Raw genomic sequence first — 20,659 nt, forward strand, 5'->3', positions numbered from 1 at the left:
GTCTTGAGCACACTGCAGATACAGGGCCAGAAGAAAGATCACTAGTGCAGGGCAGTAGTGTAGTTGAGCCCCTCCCATTTCTGCCCACTTTGTTCACCACCAGGCTCTCATTCTCACTGCCCATGTTCTCATGTTGACATCTGCACACAACATAAATTTGTGTGTTTTACATTCCCACTCAGGCAGCGTAAAAAAATAATTAACCAAGAATAAGTCTTACTTCTCATCTTACTTAAAAATATACTTTTAAAATAATAACAATAATCTAATAGTAATAATAATAATAATAATAATAATAATACTTTTGGGGTGGTGTGAGCTGTAGGTTTCACTCAATGCTAAGAGTGTTTGCCTACGAGCACAAGGTCCTGAGTTCAATCTATAGTTCCAAGAAACCAAACAAACAAACAAAAGAAACAAAAATCCCCCCCAAACGTTGTAAACACTCTCTGTTATTAGTCACAAGTTTCCTTGGGCGAAAAATAATGAACAGCAATCTACTCTTTTTCAGCAGTGAAGGAGTGCCCATCAAGAACCTGTGAGCTAGCACTCTAGGCCTCTCCCTGCCATGTGTGCCACAAATGCAAATGGCCTTCCTCTCAATGCAAACAATGAACACTAACACATTTTGTTTGTTTTCAGGTTTATTTTTTTAGGCATGGTCTCACTCTATACCCCAAGCTGGCTTAGAACTCATGGTAATCCTCCTGCCTCAGATTCCCATCGGCATGAGCCACCATACCTGGCCAAAATGGAATTTCTATTACTTGGGTGTCATTAAAGGGGAACCCACATTATCCTTGGTAAGCAAACGGGTCTTCTAAGACTGTGTATTTTATGCCAATTTGATATAAACTAAAGCTATCTGAGAGGAGAGACCTCAATTAAGAAAATAGCTACATAAGATCTGGCTGCAGGCAAAGTCTGTAAGGCATTTTCTTAATTAGTGATGGATGTGGGAGGGCCTAACCCATTTTGGGTGAAGCTATATCTGGGATGGTGGTCCTGGGTACTATAAAATATTAGGCTAAGCAAGCCAGGAGGCAGCACCCCTCGATTGCCTCTGCATTAGCTCCTGCCTCAGGTTCTTGCCCTGCTTGAATTCCTGTCTTGACTTCCTTCTTTGATAAACAGTAATGTGGAAGCATAAGCCACCCTTCCCTCCCCAAGTTGCTTTGGTCATGTATTTTTTTTTTTTTTAATCATAGTAATAGTAAACTTTACTAGGACAGGTATTTGAAGATCCAAGGGATTCTGTAATGATCTCTCATATGCAATTAAATAAAAAGGCAAAAACCTCAAACTTAGATATATTTAAATGCTAAAAGACTGGTTGGCACAATACTTGAAACACTATCAAAATTTTCCTATAGTACAGATTTCAAGTCTACAACTTTATGCATGAAGCCTCACACCACAGGAGGTACATTATAATGTGGGTTCTTGGATCACATATAACCTTTGCAAAAGACCACTTGAAGAAAAGAGTAAGTAAGTACAGTTAGGCTAAAACCAAAATTAAGTGGCTGGTCCCTAATAGTCATGATCATTATTTTAATAGAAACTGAAGTGATGGAACAACAGAATCATTACTAGCATTATCCTCAAGCGATTAATCAAATTAGTTAGGAAAACACATGACAAATACATGGAGGGAAAGTTCAATGTCTTCAGTCATCTGGAACATACAAATCAAAACTCCACTGAGATTTCACATTATCTCAGCCAGACAAGTGCTGGCAAGGATTGGAGAGAAGTGGTAGCATTACCTGTTAGCAATGTAAATCAGAGCATTAAACAGAAATCAGGTATCAGGTACGCATTAGACTTACATGACCCAGCCTTCACACTACTGGGTAGACAGCCAAAGGAATCTAAGCTAGAATGTGACAGGGACACCTGCACACCCACTGCAGTACAGTTCCCAGCAGGTAAGTTATGGAATTAGTTTAGGTTCTGATGGACTAAAAAAAACAAAACAAAACAAGAAAATGTGGTATATATATGGAATCAAGACATTTATGGGTAAATTGATGACTTCCAGGATCATTACATTAAGTGAAACTGAGCAAGCCAGATTCAGAAATACAACTATCATATGCATTCTCTCAACCACAGAATATAATAACGATAATGATGATGATGATGATGATGATGATGATGATGATAATAATAATAATAATACATCAAAGTAGAAGATAGAGTCTGAGAAAAAAAAGAAGGGGACTAGTTGGGGTGGGGAGGGAAAATAGGAAAAGGTAATGGGAAGTAAATATGATCAAAAGTATGTTCTGGACAAGTATGAGAATGTAATAATAAAATTCATCATCATAGAGAATTAGCATATATTATTAAAAAAGAAAAAAGTGTGTCCCAGGCTTGGTGGCAGATGCCTATAATCCTAGCACTTAAGGAAACTGAGGCAGAATATTCTTATATTTTTTGTTCTTATTGTTTGGTTTTTCTAGATAGGGTTTCTCTGTGTAGCCTTGGCTGTTCTGGACTCACTATGTAGACCAGGCGGGCCTCAAACTACAGAGATCTGCTTACCTCTGCCTCTCAAGTGATGTGTTCTTGTGTTTTAAGCTAGCCTGGGATACAAAGTGAGACTCTTACCTCCAAAAGTAAAAATACAGGGCTGGAGAGATAGTTCAATAGTTAAGAGTGCTAGTTGTTGTTTTTCCAGAGGACCCAGGTTTGATTCCCAGCACCTAGATGGCAGCTCACAACCACCTACAACTATAATCCCAGGGGCCTAATATCCTTTTTTTAGCCTCTATGGCACCAGGCATGAGTGTGAAACACAGACATAAATGCAGGCAAAACGTTCACATATATAACATTTAAAAATAAAATAAAACCGATCAACCAATTAAAAAACCAGAACCACTGTGCAGTGGTGCAACCCTAGCACTTGGGAGGCAGAGGCAGGTGGATCTCAGATTTCTGAATTTGAGACCAGCCTGTTCTCCAGAGCATGTTCTAAGACAACCAGGACTACACAGAGAAAACTAACAAAACCCAAACCAATAACAACAACAAAACAAACCCACCACCACCACCACAAAAACCACCCTAGAACCTCTGGATCCTAGATGACCACCTTTTGAATACTACCTCAGTTCTGATGGTTCACAGCCAAAATGCTCTCAGAAATCAATATGATCTTAGCAAAAACTTTGGTATAGAAGAGAAGGGGTGTGACAGAAGGACAGCATCTGATGCTACTGGCTGACGAGTGGGTAAAGTTTCAATGAATAGACTGGGCTGGGCCAGAAAGGGGAAAAAGGATCAAGTGATCTGGGTTGAAAGAAAAACATACATGGAAAAACAAAGTGAACAAATCCAGAATACTAAAAAATGGTAAACAGCATGCCTTAACCACATAGATGAGAACTAAGGCTGCAAAGCTGGATTAATTGATGCAAGTTTATATAGGGTGGGGTCAGTAAGTAAAGAAATAGGAATTTTACTCTGAGTACTGAGAATACTGAACAAACGAACAACTAAGAAAGACAAAGTTTAGAAAAGTTTGAACAAAACAGATTTGGTGAAGGCAAAATTGGAAATGGGGAACTAGTTAAAAAGCTATTATAATTCTTTTATAAAAAGTGATGCTGACCTGAATGAGGCATGATAGGCACATAAGACAACTATAGAAGAATTACTCTATAAAGTGTGAAGAACATGGAAGAAAAGAAAATTTGATACAAAAAGCTCATTTATTTGAAAGAAAAAAAATTACTATCCTCTCTATATAAACAAAAAGATGCATAAGGCTGAGGAGATCCAAACAGCTAAGCAGAAAAAGAAATACAATCAGCTTTCAACACATGAAAAGATACTCAGCAATGCTCACAATGAAAAGACACAGTTTAAAATCACACAAGATATTGTTTCTGGCTCATCAGGCTGACAAAAAATTATAAAGCTACAAACTGTCCTCCTCAGAAAGAGATGATGGGATTAAAAAATAATATGCCCCCTTGACAGAAGTATCTCAGAACCTAGCAAAATTGCTCCCAGCAACTACTCCAAAAATAAATTAGCAAAGAGTGTGAAAAGAGAAAATATAAGCTGGACAGCTGGCTCTTGCAGCTCTCCCAGATGACCTGAATTTTGTTCTCAGCACCCACATGCTGACTCACAACAACTTATAACTCGAGCTCCAGGCATATCCAAAGTCTCTGGCCTCCGCAGGGACCTGTACTTCATGTGCACATATCCATACACACATACACATAATTAAAAACGGTAAGAGTGTATGTGTGTGTGTGTGTGTGTGTGTGTGTGTGTATGTATGTATGTTTGGCGGGACATGGACAGTAGTACACACCTTAACCCCAGCACTCAGGAGGAAGGGACAAGCCTGGCTACATGGGTTTGAGGACAGCCTGTTTTAAATAGCAAATTCTAGGTTAGCCTGATTTACATAGGAAATCTGTTTCAAACAACAACAAAAATGAATAAATAAACCTATTAAAAAAAGATTAAATAAGTGAGCTAACTGCAGCTGTATTTGTGAAGATAAATGCCTGAAAACAAGTCTATGATACAACTCCAAAATAAAAAGCACTCAGTTTTTTTTAAAAAAGGAAAAGGTCATTAGATCTCAGAACAGATCAAATCATTAAAAAAAAAAAAAGCATATAACATATATGACTTTTAAGGGAACCTACTGGAAGAGATAGGAGTTCCAAAGAAACTGGGGGAATGAGGAATAGAAATTGGAATCAAGAACAAAATGGACATCAAGCTTAGGGAAAAAATAGTTATACAGCAAGAAGAACAATAGGGATAAGGACAGCAGCTAGATTACCGAATATGCTATTTTGTAGAATTAATTTCAGAACCATGTAAATGTTCTATATACTTATAAAACCAAATTAAACAAAAATGGAAAAAAAACAAAAACAAAAACTCAATGTACAAAGTGATACTGAAAAACAAAACAACAAACAAACAAAAAGCCCCCAAACTCAAAACGCCCAGTAAGTTCAAAACCATCAAATTGGTAAATTAACACAGGGACTAGGACCTGTCTCCTTTTAGCTGACATCCAGGCACCACAAAGATGCCATGTGCACAGGCAGGGCTTGTTAAAGGGAAGGAGGATCATGCGCTAAACAGTTTCCTAGCTTTTGTGATAATGAAGACAATGCTTCGGCCATGTCTACACATTTAAGAGTCTCACATTATTTGAATAATTTAACGCATGGTCTATGCACTCTGCAGTTTTCTATAAAAATATGCTATCCATGTTCTAATGCTGTACCATTTTCTTTTTCGTTGTAGTGTTGCTTTGGTTTTTAAGATAGTTCCTCTATGTAGCTCTGGCTGGCCCAGAACTTGCCATGTAGATAAGAGTTGGTCTTGAACTTACAAATCCTCTATCTCCAGAGTGTTAGGATTACATATGTGTCACATGCTTGGCTAATATACTCCCTTTCTTCCTGTAGATCACCTTCAACATATAAATTAAAGAGCTGAGGTGTGATGGGGAGCACTGTGTGAAATTTCCAAATAATCAATAAAAATATGTTGGGGGGAAAAAACTGGATGTCTCGGCCTCAAGAAGCTTTCATTCAGTGGAAAACAAGGGTGAATCAAAACAGTGAGACAGTTCCTGGAGAAAGCACGGAGGATTTCACTTAAGGTAAGTGGGCCAGAATGACTCCTGCGTGAGCCCAATCAGAACCTCTGAAGGTTTGCTTGCTTGTTAGGAATGCAGGGTAGAGAGTGGGCAGCAAGCGGGAGGGGTGGGAGGGCTAGAAGAGGTCGGCAAGAACAGAGTGTGAGGGCAGAACTGGCCGACAAGTCAGCAGGGGCTGCGTGTGGCTGTGGGAACATGCACCGGAAGACTGAGACTGAAGAGGCACACAGACTCGGTCCGCAGGGCCTGTACAGACCATGCTAGGGACTTTCAGTGCTTCCTCAGCAGTCAGTCAAGAGTTTTCAGCAGCTAAGTGTTGTAATTAAACCTCTCTGAATCATTCTCAACAGTCACAGGAGAAGACAGGGGCCAGGGAACCAGCTGCTTAGAAAGACACTAGAGCACCTAGAAATGTGCTACTAGGAATATATATGCAGGAATTAGAATTGATGACCTCTGCTGGGTGTACAGGGCATGTGGGGGAGAAGACAAGAAACAGAAGACAATGAATAGTGTCTGTCTTGAGCAACAGGGCACACAGCAGGTGACACATAGTAAAAGGCACGTGTTCACTGTGTTCACAGTGTTTCTGTCACTGTTAGAAGTGCTTGAGATAATCAACTCACACAGGTAGGTTTGTCAGTTTCAGAGGTTCTAGTCCATGGCTGGTGGTCACTACTGCTTTCAAATTTGTAGTGATGAAGCATACTATGACATGAACATTCGACAGAACAAAAAAAGAGAAAGAGACCAGAATTTTATAATGTGCTTCAAGGATGTGTCCCTAATGACACCAAGTCCTCTCACTAGCCTACACCACTTACAGGTTCTGATACCACTTAAAAGGATCACAAGCTGGTAGCCAAGTCTTAGTATGTGCCTGGAAAGGTAGGTTCAGGAAGAAAAAGGGAGGGGAAAAGGAGTTTAGTAGGAAATATCCTAAACAAATGTCAAGCAGGCAGCTGGCTCTTCCCTTCATTTCTCACATTCAAACCACTGAGTTTCACCCAGGCCCCCATATCTTCACTGTCCTCTATTGCAAATCATTATTATCTCTTTCTGTGGTCTTCACACTGTGGTCAGAGTGATCTTTTAAAAGTATAAATCCCATGTTACTCTTGACTTAAACCCTTAAAGGACTGGAGGACTGGTATGTATTTATGTATGTACTACATATGTAAGTATGTCTTTGTCTTGGTAATGGGAACTGAGCACAGGTGCTCACATATGCTTGGTAAACACTTGATTATTGAGCCACAATTCCCCACTGAATTTTAAAATAATCAGACTCCCCATAGATTTCCCCAAATCTGTATTTTACATGGACCCTTTCCTCTCTATCAAGTGCTCTGACCAGGGCTCATTTACGATAGCCAGTTTCTCTTCATTTTTGCATAAGAGAGTTGTCCCACTTTCATTAATTCTCCCCTGAACATAAACTCTGGTCTTTGCCCTCATATCTCATCTCTAGCATTAATCCTTTATTACCCTGATTTAGGGTCTTTGAAGCATTTATCACCACCTGTACTCTTCTTTGATTATTTACTTCAAGCTACATGAGAGTGGTGACCTAACCTTTTCATACCTTGTACAGATGGTACAATTTTTAATAAATGTGCGCTGAATGAATTAATAAATAATAAACAGAACTAGGGCTTAGCTCAGAAAAAAAGTTCTCTGAGCTAAGATTTAGACAGCTTCCATATGTGAACAACAAACTGTTGAAATGGCCCCATGGGAAGTACAGGGACAGAATTAAAAAACCTCTGAAACAGCTCTGAGGAGTGTGAATATTTAAAGAATGAGCAGAAGGGAGGAAGAGAAAAAAGAAAATAAAAAAGAAAGAAAAGAAAGCAGGAGAAAAAGAAGATAACCAGAAAAGTGTGGCAAACTCTCGGTGCCACAGAAGAGATTTCTCATTAGAAAAGGCAGTTTGGCACTAAGGTGAAACAAACATGGAGTCAGGTACTTAATAAAGGTCATTAGTAGGTACCCACTATCTGCTGGGCAAAACTATGATATAAAAAACTAGGATATAAAAATTAACCAGAAAAAATAGTGCAAAACTATTTGAACAACGGCACAACTTCTAGAAGCAACTCTCAATCCCAACTGTAACCTTCCCAGCAAAGAAAAGTAATGAGATCTTATTCATCAACTGCTGGTTACAGTATCTACACTACAACAGGCACACGGACTCACTTCCACTACTGTCAAAGCAGAGCCCCTTCACTGTTGGGAAAATGAGTATTTGGGACACATGCAGTCTTAAAGAACTTTAGTACCTTCCTAGGGAACACTTTGATTCAAGAACGCATGTTTATTCTAAGAATAATAAAACAATGGTGTTCTTTACAGGAAAACCACAGAAAGGTTCCATCTCAAGGTCTCCTCCAAGACTGCAGGTTGTTTTTAGCCAAGTGGCTAAAGCACTGAAGTGACTTCAAGCAAGTCACCAGAACTACTTCAGTGCAAGGCAAGCATATTAGTTTCTTTTCTACTTTTTGATGAGATATCATGTCCAAGGCAACTTGTAAAAGAACATTTAACTGGGCTAATGTTTACAGAGGGTTAAAATTTATGATGGTGAAATGAACGTATGGCAACAAAAAGGCATAAATAGGGACAGGGAACTAGCGCAGGAGCTGAGAGCTTACATCTTGACCCACACTGGAAATGATGCAAAGCCAGAGACATACCTCCTCCAACAAGGTACAGTAAGCCTTCACAAACAGTTCCACTAAATGGTGACCAAATATTCAAACACACGAACCTATGGGGGTCATTTTCATTCAAACCATCACAGCAAGTAAGCTCCCAAATCCCAGGTCTGACTCAGGGCCTACACATGTACCTTCTCTCTCAAAACACAAGATCCTCAGATTTATTCCAGAACAAGACCCCCTGACTTTCCTAAACTTGGACAGTTTAGAAGGAAAAATGCAGCTGATCCTCTACCTTGCATGCCATGCAGGCCAGGCTCCAAGCAGATGCCTCCTCTTCTCACACATACTGCTTCCCACTGACTTGTGTTGATTTCTGATTCTGCCTAAACCCCAGCCACCAAGACTCTAGGAAAACCTTCTAGCTAAAGGAAAATTATTTTTCTGGTTTATTTTATTTATTTATTATTATTATTTTTGTACTTCTCTAACAGTCTGCTAGTTCTTTTGTCCTTATCATGTGGTTATCAGGGCTAAAGGTCTCTGCCAGACAGACATGCTGGTCAAGCAAAGAGTAAACAAGACACTTTGTTTTACATCCTGCTAAGCTGATATTGTCTAACAGAAAATCATAATATTTACAGTCTGAAAATTCCCAGATCATTTACTTACTATGACATATTAATAGACTGGAGCCTGCAAGTAAAAACTAAAGTGTTCATTCATTTGTTCACTCTCTTCTTCCTGACTGTGGATGCAATGTGACCAGTTGCTTCAAGTTCCTGTTGCCTTGACTTCTCCACAGTCCCACAATGAAACAAACCCTTTCTCCTGTGTGTGTGTGCGCACACCCAGTAAAAGATTTCCCTTTAACCATAAGGCTAAAAGAGCATGGAATTGAAGCAGGAGACCATAAGCACAGCTGTGCATCACTGTGTGAGGGCTTGTGCTGGCTGCCTCACTGAAGCCATACTTTCTGCCCTCACTACAAGCTGAACTCCACAGTTCCCATTGGTAGGGGGCACAATTTCCCTTTCAAGGTACTGTATTTTCTTTAACAAAAGTAGTGAAAGAGGCCAAGACCATCCTAACACGTTTTTGTTTTCTAGTTTTACTTTTCCATTTGGTTTGACATAGAAACTTATTCTGTAGTGTAGTAGTCCTTGAACTCATGGCAAACCTCTAGCTTCAGCCCGTTGGTGCTGATATTATAGGTATGCACTGCTATGACCAACCTTGTAGCTTGTTTTTTTCATGTGTGTTTTGTATCTCTTCTGAGAACCGGTGCTGAATAGCTGTCTTGATTTGAGCATTAGTCAGAGTTCAGCAAGTGACCACAAAACAGGCAGTGTTCCTAGCAGTACCTAAAGATGTGAGGAGGGCACATATACCCAGATACTAGATAGCAATGTGTAGTTTCCAGCTACAGTTAGGGTTTTATATTGCTGTGCACCACGACCATGGCAACTCTTTTTGTTTTGTTTTTAAAGATTTATTCATTTATCACGTATACCATGAACCCCAGAAAAGGGCATCAGATCTCATTATAGATGGTTTTGAGCCACCATGTGGTTGCTGGGAATTGAACTCAGGACCTCAGGAAGAGCAGCCAGTGCTCCTAGCCTCTGAGCCATCTCTCTAGCCCCCATGGCAACTCTTATAAAGGAAAATACTTAATTGGGACTGGCTTTCAGTTTCAGAAGTTTAGTCCATTGTCATCATAGTGGGAAACATGGCAGACATAGTGTTGGAGTAGGAGCTGGGAGCTCTACATCTTGATTTGCTGGCAGTAGAACTATGTGCCACATTGCGCATAGCTTGAGCACAGGAGATCTCAAAGCCCACCCCACAGTGACACACTTTCTCCAACAAAGCCACACCTATCCCATCAAAGCCACACCTCCTAAGAGTGCCCCTCCCTGAGGACCAAGTATTTAAACAGGAGTCTATGAGAGTTGTTCCTACTCAAACCACCACAAGTCCTCTGTTAGATTTTACTTCTAAGACATTCAGGGACATCACTGAAAAATTAAGAGGTCTCTTTATTCAAACACAATTTTCTAATTGGTTAAAGTCAACAAACTCTCAATGTCATTTTCTTTCCAGTAACAACTATAACACAAAGTAGTCTTTTGGGTCCTTAATCTTAAAACTCTTTTCTCCAGCTTCTGTTTTCATCATCTGTATTCACTACTTCAATACACACACACACACACACACACACACACACACACACACACGCACACACACATAAAAAGATATTAACAAGTATTATTTGCAGTATATTTAATTTATATAACACTTGGTTCCTTAGTATGATAAATATCCTCAAAAGGACAATTAAGTAATTAAAAATTATAAAAAGAACACACTCAAAGTCTTCATGCTGAAGATTTGCACCCTGAAATCTTTTCAGACTTCAGCAGATCAAGTAGCCTGTAAGAATAAAAACGTGGGACAGGAAAGATGGCTCAATAGAGTAGAGGACCCAAGTTTGGTTCCCAGCACTCATGTAGATGGCTCAAAACTACTTGTAACTGTGGCTACAGGGCATCTGATGCCCTTTTCTGGCTTGTGAAGACACTCACATACACAGACATACATACACATAACTAAAGGACAGAAAATATAAAGTCCTATCTTAGTTAGCAACATGCCAACCACACTAACAATCTCCACCTGAGACACACTGATGCAGCGCTTCCACCTCGACACACTCGGTCTGGTTTCCTCAGTCTTCAAGACTGTCCCAGCTTCACTACTGACACTCCTGAGCCAGGCACTTCATCCTCCCACGCAATATGATCGATAGATTATCTTCTGTGACTTTTGTTTCTTAGTGACATAGGGGAAAAGGTACTCAATGTTCTTTCTGGTACTGCCCGACTAGCCTTTCCTCCCTCACACAATTGCAACACTTACTTGCATCATGCTTTCTTCTATTCACCAACATGAGATTTTTAAAAACAAAATGCATGTCTCTAAACTACCCCAAAATCTTTATTCTGGTATTCAAACTTGCAGAAATGGCTCCACCCAACATTAGTATATACTTTCTTTGCCAGGGTACATTCCATTGGTCTCACTGTTTTCAGTGATCATTGAGGGCAGTTTATTCCCAGCACCATATTCATTCACATGTGGATAAGTTGTAAGTGTGACAGGTTCAAGAGATACTGCAAAATATAAAATTCACTCTATTATTTGGACTAATGAGGTTTTAATTCATTGTTTCCTTCTCTGTAACTGGTTCTTTGTATATCTGGCTTTTAAAAGCTCACTCCTTCAAGCTGGCCTAGAGTTCTCAGAAAAATGGCATAGAGCCACATTTTTATACAACCGAACAGAACTTAGTTTTGACTTTTTTCATGACATTGTTCCAGCTAGAATCTGAGGTACTCAAAGAATCTGACAAGGAACAAAAGAGCCAACCAGTGTGGCTGGAGTAGGATGATTAAGGAGCTAATAGAATATGGTATCAGAAAGCAATGAAGCGACATGCAGGGCTTTACAGGCCAGATAAGATCAAGAAATAAAAATACAGAGGGTTTCTGTCCCAGGAATAATGTGAATAAAAATTAGGACAAATGACAGCAGTCTGGCTCCTGTGTTAAAAGTGTGAGGCAATAATGGATGGATGCTCTCAGGCCAGCTGGGATGTTCATGCATAATAAAGTCAAAAAGTATGGTATCAGAGATGAGGCCACAACTTCAAAGTTGGTAAAAGATAGCCAATTGTTGAAGATCTATTAATTTTTATTTTTTATGTATATGGGTGCTTTGCCTACATGTATGTCTGTGCACCATGTATACATCTGGTATCTGTAGAGGCCAGAAAAGGATGTCAGATCCCCTGAGGCTGGAGTTACAGATGGCTGTAAACTGCCACGCTAGTCCTCTGGAAGAGCAGCCAGTGTTCTTAATCACTGAGCCATCTCTCTGGCCCTGATAGTCAAATTTTGGGTATTTTAAAGAAGTAGAGCATAGGCTGGAGAGATGGTTCAGCAGTTTAGGTGACTGCTCTTCCAGAGGACCCAGGTTCAATTCCCAGCACTCACATGGCAGCTCAGAATTGTCTGTAACTCCAGTTTCAGGTGATCCAACACATTCACACAGATATACATGAAGGCAAAACACCAATGCATGTAAGATAAGTAAATTAATAAATCACTTTTAAAAAGTAGAGCCAAGAGAATCAGCTGACAAATTTGGAGAAGGAAGGAGAGGGTAAGGAGAGGGTAAGCAAGTGGCTGATATCTTTAGTTTCTATACTCACAATACAGAGTTTTGAGGCCAGCCTGGTCTACATAGAGAATTTTTGGCTAGTCAGGATTATATAAAGATATCCTAGAGAGAGATGGAGGTAAGTATTGACATTTTATTCCTAAAGGATGAATGTGACAGTAAACTGGATATGAAACTAAAACAAACCAGGGGAAGGGAGGATGCCAGAAGCTTGAGTTTAGGGTACATTAAGTCTAGCATGCCAGGGGAATAAAAAGTTATATATATGTGTGTGTGTGTGTGTGTGTGCGCGTGTGTATGCACACATATGTGTATATAGATGAATTCACCAAGAAAGTATTAAAATAGGCTGACCCTAGGCAACAGTGGTATTCATTTAAAAAATAGTCAATACAACGAAGAAGAACCAGGGAAAGACTGAGGCTGAGTGAAGAGTGAGAGGTCTAAGAGTACAGTGCCCTAGAAAACAAGTGAAGAAGGTTTCAGTGCTACCACTGCAGGCATGTGCTACCATGCCAGGCTTGGTGGGCCCATGGAATTTCTGATCTTCTTGCTTCCACCTCCTGAATGCTGAGATCACAGGTGAATGTCACCACACCAGGCTTTATGTGGTGCTGGGATCCAGCCCAAGCCTCATATGTGCTTAGGCAAGCACTCTACCAAGTTCCAGGCTTTTAAATCACCTAGAAGTGAAAGAAGCCAAGATTCACTGATCCAAATCCTTTAGTTCCAGCTAAAACTTTACTTCATCTCTACAGCTTTTCAAATCCACTGCAGGTTGAAAGGAAAAGTTTACCCACACCTCTAAATGCAAATGACTTACCATTAATTTCATAAGAATAAAAGGCTGAGTTCAGCCTTTGTTTTGTTCTCTTTTGAGATGTTAGGGATTGAACTAAGGGCATCATGTATGACAGGCAAGCACTCTACTCAGACTCTTACTTTAGCTTTCTACCTGTCACGCAGTCTGGTAAGAACTTTTTTTCTTAAGATTGAGAGCAGCCTATTTCTTAAAAACCATAAAGTACTTGAGTTCCAATATGCCATCAAATGAAGAAAAATCTGTTTAATAGGGTAAGCTTCCATTGCAAAGGATGTCTGTTTTCATAAAGAAATTTCAAATCTCCTAAAAGGATTAGATGGGAAAAAAAAATGTGTATTTTCTGAGTGCTTAGAATCTAGCAAGGACGATATTTCCACTGAGCTTGCCTGCTGTTTTAAATTAGCCAGAGCCCACAGAAACTAAGCCTAAACACTAAGGCCATGAACTAACAACTTACTTTCACTAACAACCACTATATACAATTAGGTTCCTCTGGATAGATGTTTCCTTGGGTGTGTGTAACCAAAAATTGTTTTCAGCTAATGGCAGGAATTATGTAATTTCACATCAGTAAGGAATTCAAGACAAATCTTTCCAAGACAAACTTTAAGAGGAGTTAAATGGCTTATTCAAAGTCACATAGCCTATACCTGTGTTGGTAATAGTCATGAGCACTGCTGCCTTCAAAGTCACAGGCTCAACCCTAGTTTACTTAATTACAGTGACCAAGAATTTTGAACAACTATTATTAAGTGAAAGGGAAAGCTATGGGGTACTTTTTATTGTCTATGCTACTTTGGTACTTCAGACTCTTGTCTTCGCAAATGTTCTGTTCTCAGCAAGGAAAGGCAATGGGACCTACTTCCTACAGAACACAGGATGGAACAGTCTGAAATTTAGGAGGATTTTCTGTGCTACACAAAGTCAACGTAATCGCACGGTTTTACTGTTATTCAGCGTATTTTGCAGTAAGACCTTTTATATGTCCTTGTGTATAGGAGAAATTAAGTCCTATCTAGTTAAGTCCAGAATATTTGCCCAAAAGAGAAATTCTTCTTTTCATGTTCTTCTGTAAGCCAAAATAATTAAGGGGAAAAAAATCAGAATGCATCACACATGGAGCACCTGTGCTCAGGTACAACAGTTAAAATGTGTGACTACCTTTTCTATTATTCCCTGCATGTGCTTTCAGAATAGTACAGTTAATCAACCTCAAAGAGTCTTCACTCAATTTTTGTAGTTTGTAATTCTCTACTGCAGATTATTGTGTCGTACACAAAGAGGAGGTGTCATCTTGGGTCTGGGAGGGAAGTCTCAAGAACATCACGTCTCAACCATTATCCTTATGTAAAATCACCAGTGATAGATAGTTTTCACTGAAGAATGAATCTGGAATTTTCTTCTACATCTACAAGATACCCTCACACCCAAGTTTCTCAGGTCCTCTACTAAGAAGCAATCACTGCTACCAATTCAAAGATAGTATATATCATCTAAGTATACAAAAGGAAAGAAAATGAACATACAGTTCCGAATGTACAATTCCACCAGGGATACAGCAATGGCGCTAAGTGGCTGAGGTGCTTGCTGCCAAGCCTGACAACCTGAGTTCTATCTCCCGCATTCACACACTGCAAGGGGAGAGTTGACGCCATGTGTGCACACAGGTGCAGGTACAGGCAGACAGACCCGAATACACCCGCCCCACACTACCACCACCCTTAGTACTTAAATTAGTACAGTCCTTTAAGAGTTTTCTTTTTTACAATTTATTCATTTTATATTCCAGTTGTAGGCCCCACCCTCTTCTCTGGGTCCCTCCCTCCCTCTTCCTCTGTATCCCCCTTCCCTAGTCCACTGAAAGGAGGAATCCTGCTCCCCTCCTATCTGACCCTAGCCTATCAAGTCTCATCAGGGCTGCCTGCATCCTCTTCCTCTGTGGGCTGGCAAGGTCACCCTGCCAGGGGGAAGTGATCAAAGAGCAGGCAACCAAGTTCATGTTAAGGCACTTTCAAGTGTGTCTGTTCACTGACTTTCAAAACTAACCACCTTAGGAACACATATTCCAGTTCCAGCCTCGTCATTTAAGACATCCACTTCTCCCAAGAAACTAATACCCAACTTCAGTAACAAAAATAGCACACCTCCAACGATACTTAACAACATTCTTGGGGAGCATTTTCTTTTACACAGTCAATAATTTATTACTGTGAACTTATAAGCTATTACCACCATCAACCAAAGCACTTCGAGACCATGCTGCACATGTGTCTAAATCATTCTCTCCAATGTATTTGCATATAAGGGCCATTCTTTACTCCTACCACAGGTGTATGTTCAAAATTTATCTTATTAGAGGTCTCATTTTCTGTAACAAAATGACATCAGTCTTTCTATTTAGTTTTGTAATACATCATAAGTATTTTATAGATTACACCTGATGAGTTTGAGTTCCAGAATGCATAGTGATATATGCACAGCAACCGATCACATAGTATCTGATTTAAGCCTCCTAAAACTCAGGTCAATGAATAGCAGGAAAATGCAACATTTACCTCCTAGTAAAATACGAATGCAAAGTACTCCATTTCCAACCAAGAAGCTCATCAGTGCATAGAATAACAAGGACAATTTAATAAAAGGAACACAAAAAAAGATGCTGCATGACTACTGCTTGAAAGCACCAACCAGTACTGCCTCTCTACCTATATATTTGAATTGAAATACTGTATACAGTATTATACACACATAATACTGCACCACTTTGTTGCAGTCACAGCGTTTATCATTGAGAAAAAAAATTGTAAAAAAAATAAAAAATTGTAAGGAAGGGCTAATGAGGTGGTTCAGCGGGTAAGGATACTTGTTGCCAAGCCTGTAAATGATCTGAGTTTGAGCCCTTGTATTCCCATGGGTTGTCCTATGATTTTCACATATACACCTTGGAGCACGTGCACACACACAAACCCCCCTTTTCCTTTTTTTTTTTTTTTTTTTTTGAGACAGGGTGTAGTGGAAGTTTTGGATTCCTTAGAAGCTCAGTTATGCTATGTAGATATGATTCTGTTTTAATTCCCAAGTGTAGGATATGGGGCTACCCTAGTTCAGCCACAGTTGATAATTGCCTTGTGTGGCTCAGAGGGTTGTGGTCTTTGTCAGATGGAGTTAGTGAAATTCTTGGACTTGGAGAGAATATAAATACCAGAGTCCAGAGAGAGAGAAAACAAACAAAACCCAAAATGTTTTAAGGAGATGGTCAGAGGAGGAAGAAGGTTGCTGGTTCATCCTGCTGTTGTGTTTGCTGGACTGCTGGATATCCTGATGACTGAGAATGGTATTGTCCCAAAGAAGCCAGTGACCCTAACCAGCCAGAAGTAGTCAAAGAGAGCTCTGTCTCTTCTCCCCACTAACCTCTTTCTTTCCTACCTAATGTTGGGGTGTTGGAAGGGATAGGGATAAGGAGTGGAAAAGGGAGGTAGAAACATAAGAAACCCAATCAAAAGAGATAAAATAAAGACACTAACACACTAACAACAGAGTTGTTTCTTCTTCTTTTTTTTTGAAGTCCTGGCTGTCCTAGCGCTAACTGTGTAGATCAGGCTGTCCTAGAACTCCCAAAGATCTGCCTGCCTCTGCTTCCTGAGCACTGGGATTAAAAGTGTGTACCACTGGGGCTGCAGAGATGGCTCAGAGGTTAAGAGCACTGTTGCTCTTCAACAGGTTCTCAGTTCAATTCCCAGCAACCACATGGTGCCTCATAACCATCTATAGTGAGATCTGGTTCCCCCTTCTGGTGTGCAGGCACACATACAGGCAGAATGCTGTATAAATAATAAATAAATCTTTAAAAAAAGTGTGTGCCATCACTGCCTGGACACACACACAATTTTTTAATTATAGTAAAATAAATATAACATGTTTTAAGTCTCCCCCCCCCACCTGTCCCCTACACCCTCTGTGTGCATGGTGTCCATAGTATACGTACTTGAGTATGTGGGCACACATGTCTATACAGAGGCCAGAAAAGAATGCCAGATTATCTTCTCTCATTCTCAATGTTATTCCCTTTAGACAGGGTCTCCTAGAGAACCTTGAGGCTCACAATTCTGGGTGTAATGAATGGCAAGTGAGCTTTCAGGATGTGTCTGTCTTTGCGTCCCAATGCTGGGATTACAGAAGTACCCAGTCATTTCTGGGTTTTTAATGTAAGAGCTGGGAATTCAAGCTCAGTCTTTGTGCTTACGCAGCAGATACTCTTAGTCACTGAGCTACCTCTCCAGACCTTTAGAATACTTGTAAATGGCTTTAATTAATCTATTCTGTATAGAAATAAAAGGTCCCTATTTTATTTTTAACTGATGAGAATATATTCACAGAAAGATTAAGGAAGTCAGGTATGCTATTATATGACATACAACAACAAAATCAACAGCATCTTAAAAAATTACTTCTGAAGAAATAATAGTTTTTACTGAAAGTTCAAGTTACTGTCAATCTATATTTCTAGAAAACAGCTATAATTCCAAAGTTTCTTTTGCTGACATTAAACTGACAGCAAAAACAGGTACTATGAAATGTGGAAGGGGCACCTGTAGACTAAAATACTGTTAGTTGCTTTACGAATCCAGATAGATAATTCTCAGCAAGACTTGGAAGGACCCTGGCACCAGTCTTTAGTATTCGCACAGGCAAACTCAAGGCATGATTGCACAGTATTTTCTGTGTTTCCACCACAGAAAAAATTTAAACATTGTTATGTTTAAAGGAATGCTCTCAGATGGAATGGGAAGGAAATGTGGTATGACAGAAAAAGAAACCGTCATGGGTTGATGGTATTTCAAGTACTGTCTGAGACAGAAAGTGGACTCAGTGCCCAGCATGATGGTGCACACCTGTAATCTTAGTCCTTGGACATCTCAGGAAGAAAGCTAGTAGATTTAGTACTAAAATGGACTACAAAAGATACAAAGGAGAGGGAAAGGAGTTCTCTGAGGTTAACTGCTTTGAAAAAAAAAAAAAAAAAAGTAAAACCCGAACTAAGTAGAGCTGATTCAAAGTAGGTCTGGAAATTAAAGCTGACAACATTACAATGACTATTGCTTTATTTGTCTTTCACGTTATAAAGCTCAAAATTACATACATAGGAAGAATCAAAAAGCCAAAAGAGAAACACAAACCTCTGTAGACAGGGTTGTTATCACCATAAAAAGATATGGTTGGAAGAAAAATCTCATTAAAAAATTACTTTTGAATGCTGGAAAAAAATTACCATTCAAAAGTAAAATCAAAAGGCACAGTACAGGAAACATCAATCAATTTAAGAATTAATAGATGTCAATTGTGGTGGTGGGTGTGGCGATGCATGCCTGTAATCCCAGAAGTTAAGGAGGCAGAGGCAGGCAGATAGATCTCTGTGAGTCTGAGGCCAGCCTGGTCTACAAATTGAGTCTAGGACAGCCAAGAGAAACCCTGTCTCAAAAAAAAAAAAAAAAATAATCAATAGGAAAATTACGTGAAATGCCCACACTGAAAGGCGTTAGATCATTTTGGCTCATCCAGGAGATGTTGAGCAGAAAGAAAAAGTTTTCCTTAGTGAATATTTGTGAAGTAAATTTTTTTTTTTTTTTAAAAGCTATCAAGGAAGAAAATAATCTGAAATGGCAAAAAAGCTGGCATCCACTCAGAGAGGAGATCCCTTTCTTAGGAAAAAAAATTTTTTTTGTTTGTTTCTTTTCACACCATGTAGGCCAGTTTGGTCTAGAATTAGATAAGTAGAATAGGCTGACCTTCAACTCACAGAGATCAGCTTCCCAAGTGATAGAAATGAAAGGTGTACTAGGAGAGAAAGCTTTACTCCTCTTCTCGTGCCCCAATTCCCTTGTTTTTTCTTAGCTCACCTGTGAACAGTAACTAGCCTCCAGGAATCACGTGGCAACTGAGTTTAGGATCAACAGATCCTGAGGTTAAAACCATCACAAACATTTGCAAATATTTCCTTGTACAAATTTTCCAACACAAATTCCTATTGAGATATTAAGAAAATTTGTAGTCTTGTACAAGATTCTTTCTTACTAACAAAACTACTTGTATGATAGAGCAGAAGCAGTTAGGTTTTTAAATCTTGGTGAATGTAGAAAAAAAATCAGTAACATTCTATTCAGGTTCTTCCTCATATTCAAGTGCCTTAAAAATTGTATTCATCATTGAATATATACTAAATCAAGGGCACCAATTCCCTAGGGTTTTGTCACAACCATCTATAACAGGAACTATAAACACTGTTACAGTGAGTAGAAGGACTGCTTGCTCACTCTGATTCTCTCCGTATTAGGAGACTGTGCTCCTGTCCTTCCTTGATTCTCTGTAGACTGTGAGCCCATTCTCTCCCTGATTCTACGTAGACTGCTCCTATCCCAAAATGCCCCTACGTAAGTAAGTCACTGTAACACACATCACTGAAGAGTAGTTAAAGCTGAAAATAATAACCTGCAGAGAAGCATCAGGAGCGAAATACCCAGAATGCAGTTAGTTCTAGTTAAGTGATTATTGCCTGGCTCTCAGCTGTCAAGACTTTCCTGTGCAGTAGTGTCACAAGAGGCCCTACAGCATCTGGTTGTTACATGTACTACATCTTTGAAAATACACCACTAAAAGAATACTGAAGGAGTAACACAAGAATTCTTTGAATTGTTTTGGAGAAATATTGGCCTTTGTGGCTCCACACATGGGTGGGAAAGGCATTTCAATACTCCTAAAACGCACCTGTCAGGCTGGGAGCTTAAGAAGCTACCATGTGGCCTAAGGACAGAGCAAGCACGGTGCTCCTTCTGCTCCAGCTACCTGAGACCTGGGGTCACCTGAGAGCAGCTAAGATTTTTCCCTTAGGATCCCAACACATTGCAAGATTTAACAATTCTGATTAATAGCCAACAAAATTAAGATTGCCTACAGATAGACTATTAGTGTACACTTCTGTCTACAGAGAACGAACTGCGACACAATTTAGCCACCAACAACCATGTCTTTAAAATAAAGCCCGTGAAGAACACATTGGTGCCAGAAATAAAGCTCACCTCTCACCTCCTCTTTCTACATAGTCTCTGCACTAGCTAGAGAGAGCTCAACCTACACCCAGGACTTCGCCCATCAGAACCCACCCAGAGAAACGCCTGTAATCCCAGTACTCTGGGAGTCAGAGACCTAGATCCTTGTGAGTTTGAGGCCAGCCTGGTCTACAAAGTGAGTCCAGAACAGCCAGGGATACACAGAGAAACC

At 39.7% G+C, this 20,659-nt stretch overlaps 1 protein-coding gene across 2 annotated transcripts in view; it reads right to left on the reverse strand.

Annotated features, from left to right (window-relative positions):
- Window positions 1–20,659, reverse strand: part of Tmcc1 (transmembrane and coiled-coil domain family 1) — a 121,070-nt gene that overhangs the window by 75,676 nt on the left and 24,735 nt on the right. The gene's annotated exons all lie outside the window — the stretch shown is intronic.

Source organism: Psammomys obesus, unplaced genomic scaffold (genome assembly GCF_907164565.1).
Source record: "Psammomys obesus unplaced genomic scaffold, mPsaObe1.curated_primary_1811, whole genome shotgun sequence".
NCBI lineage: Eukaryota > Metazoa > Chordata > Mammalia > Rodentia > Muridae > Psammomys > Psammomys obesus.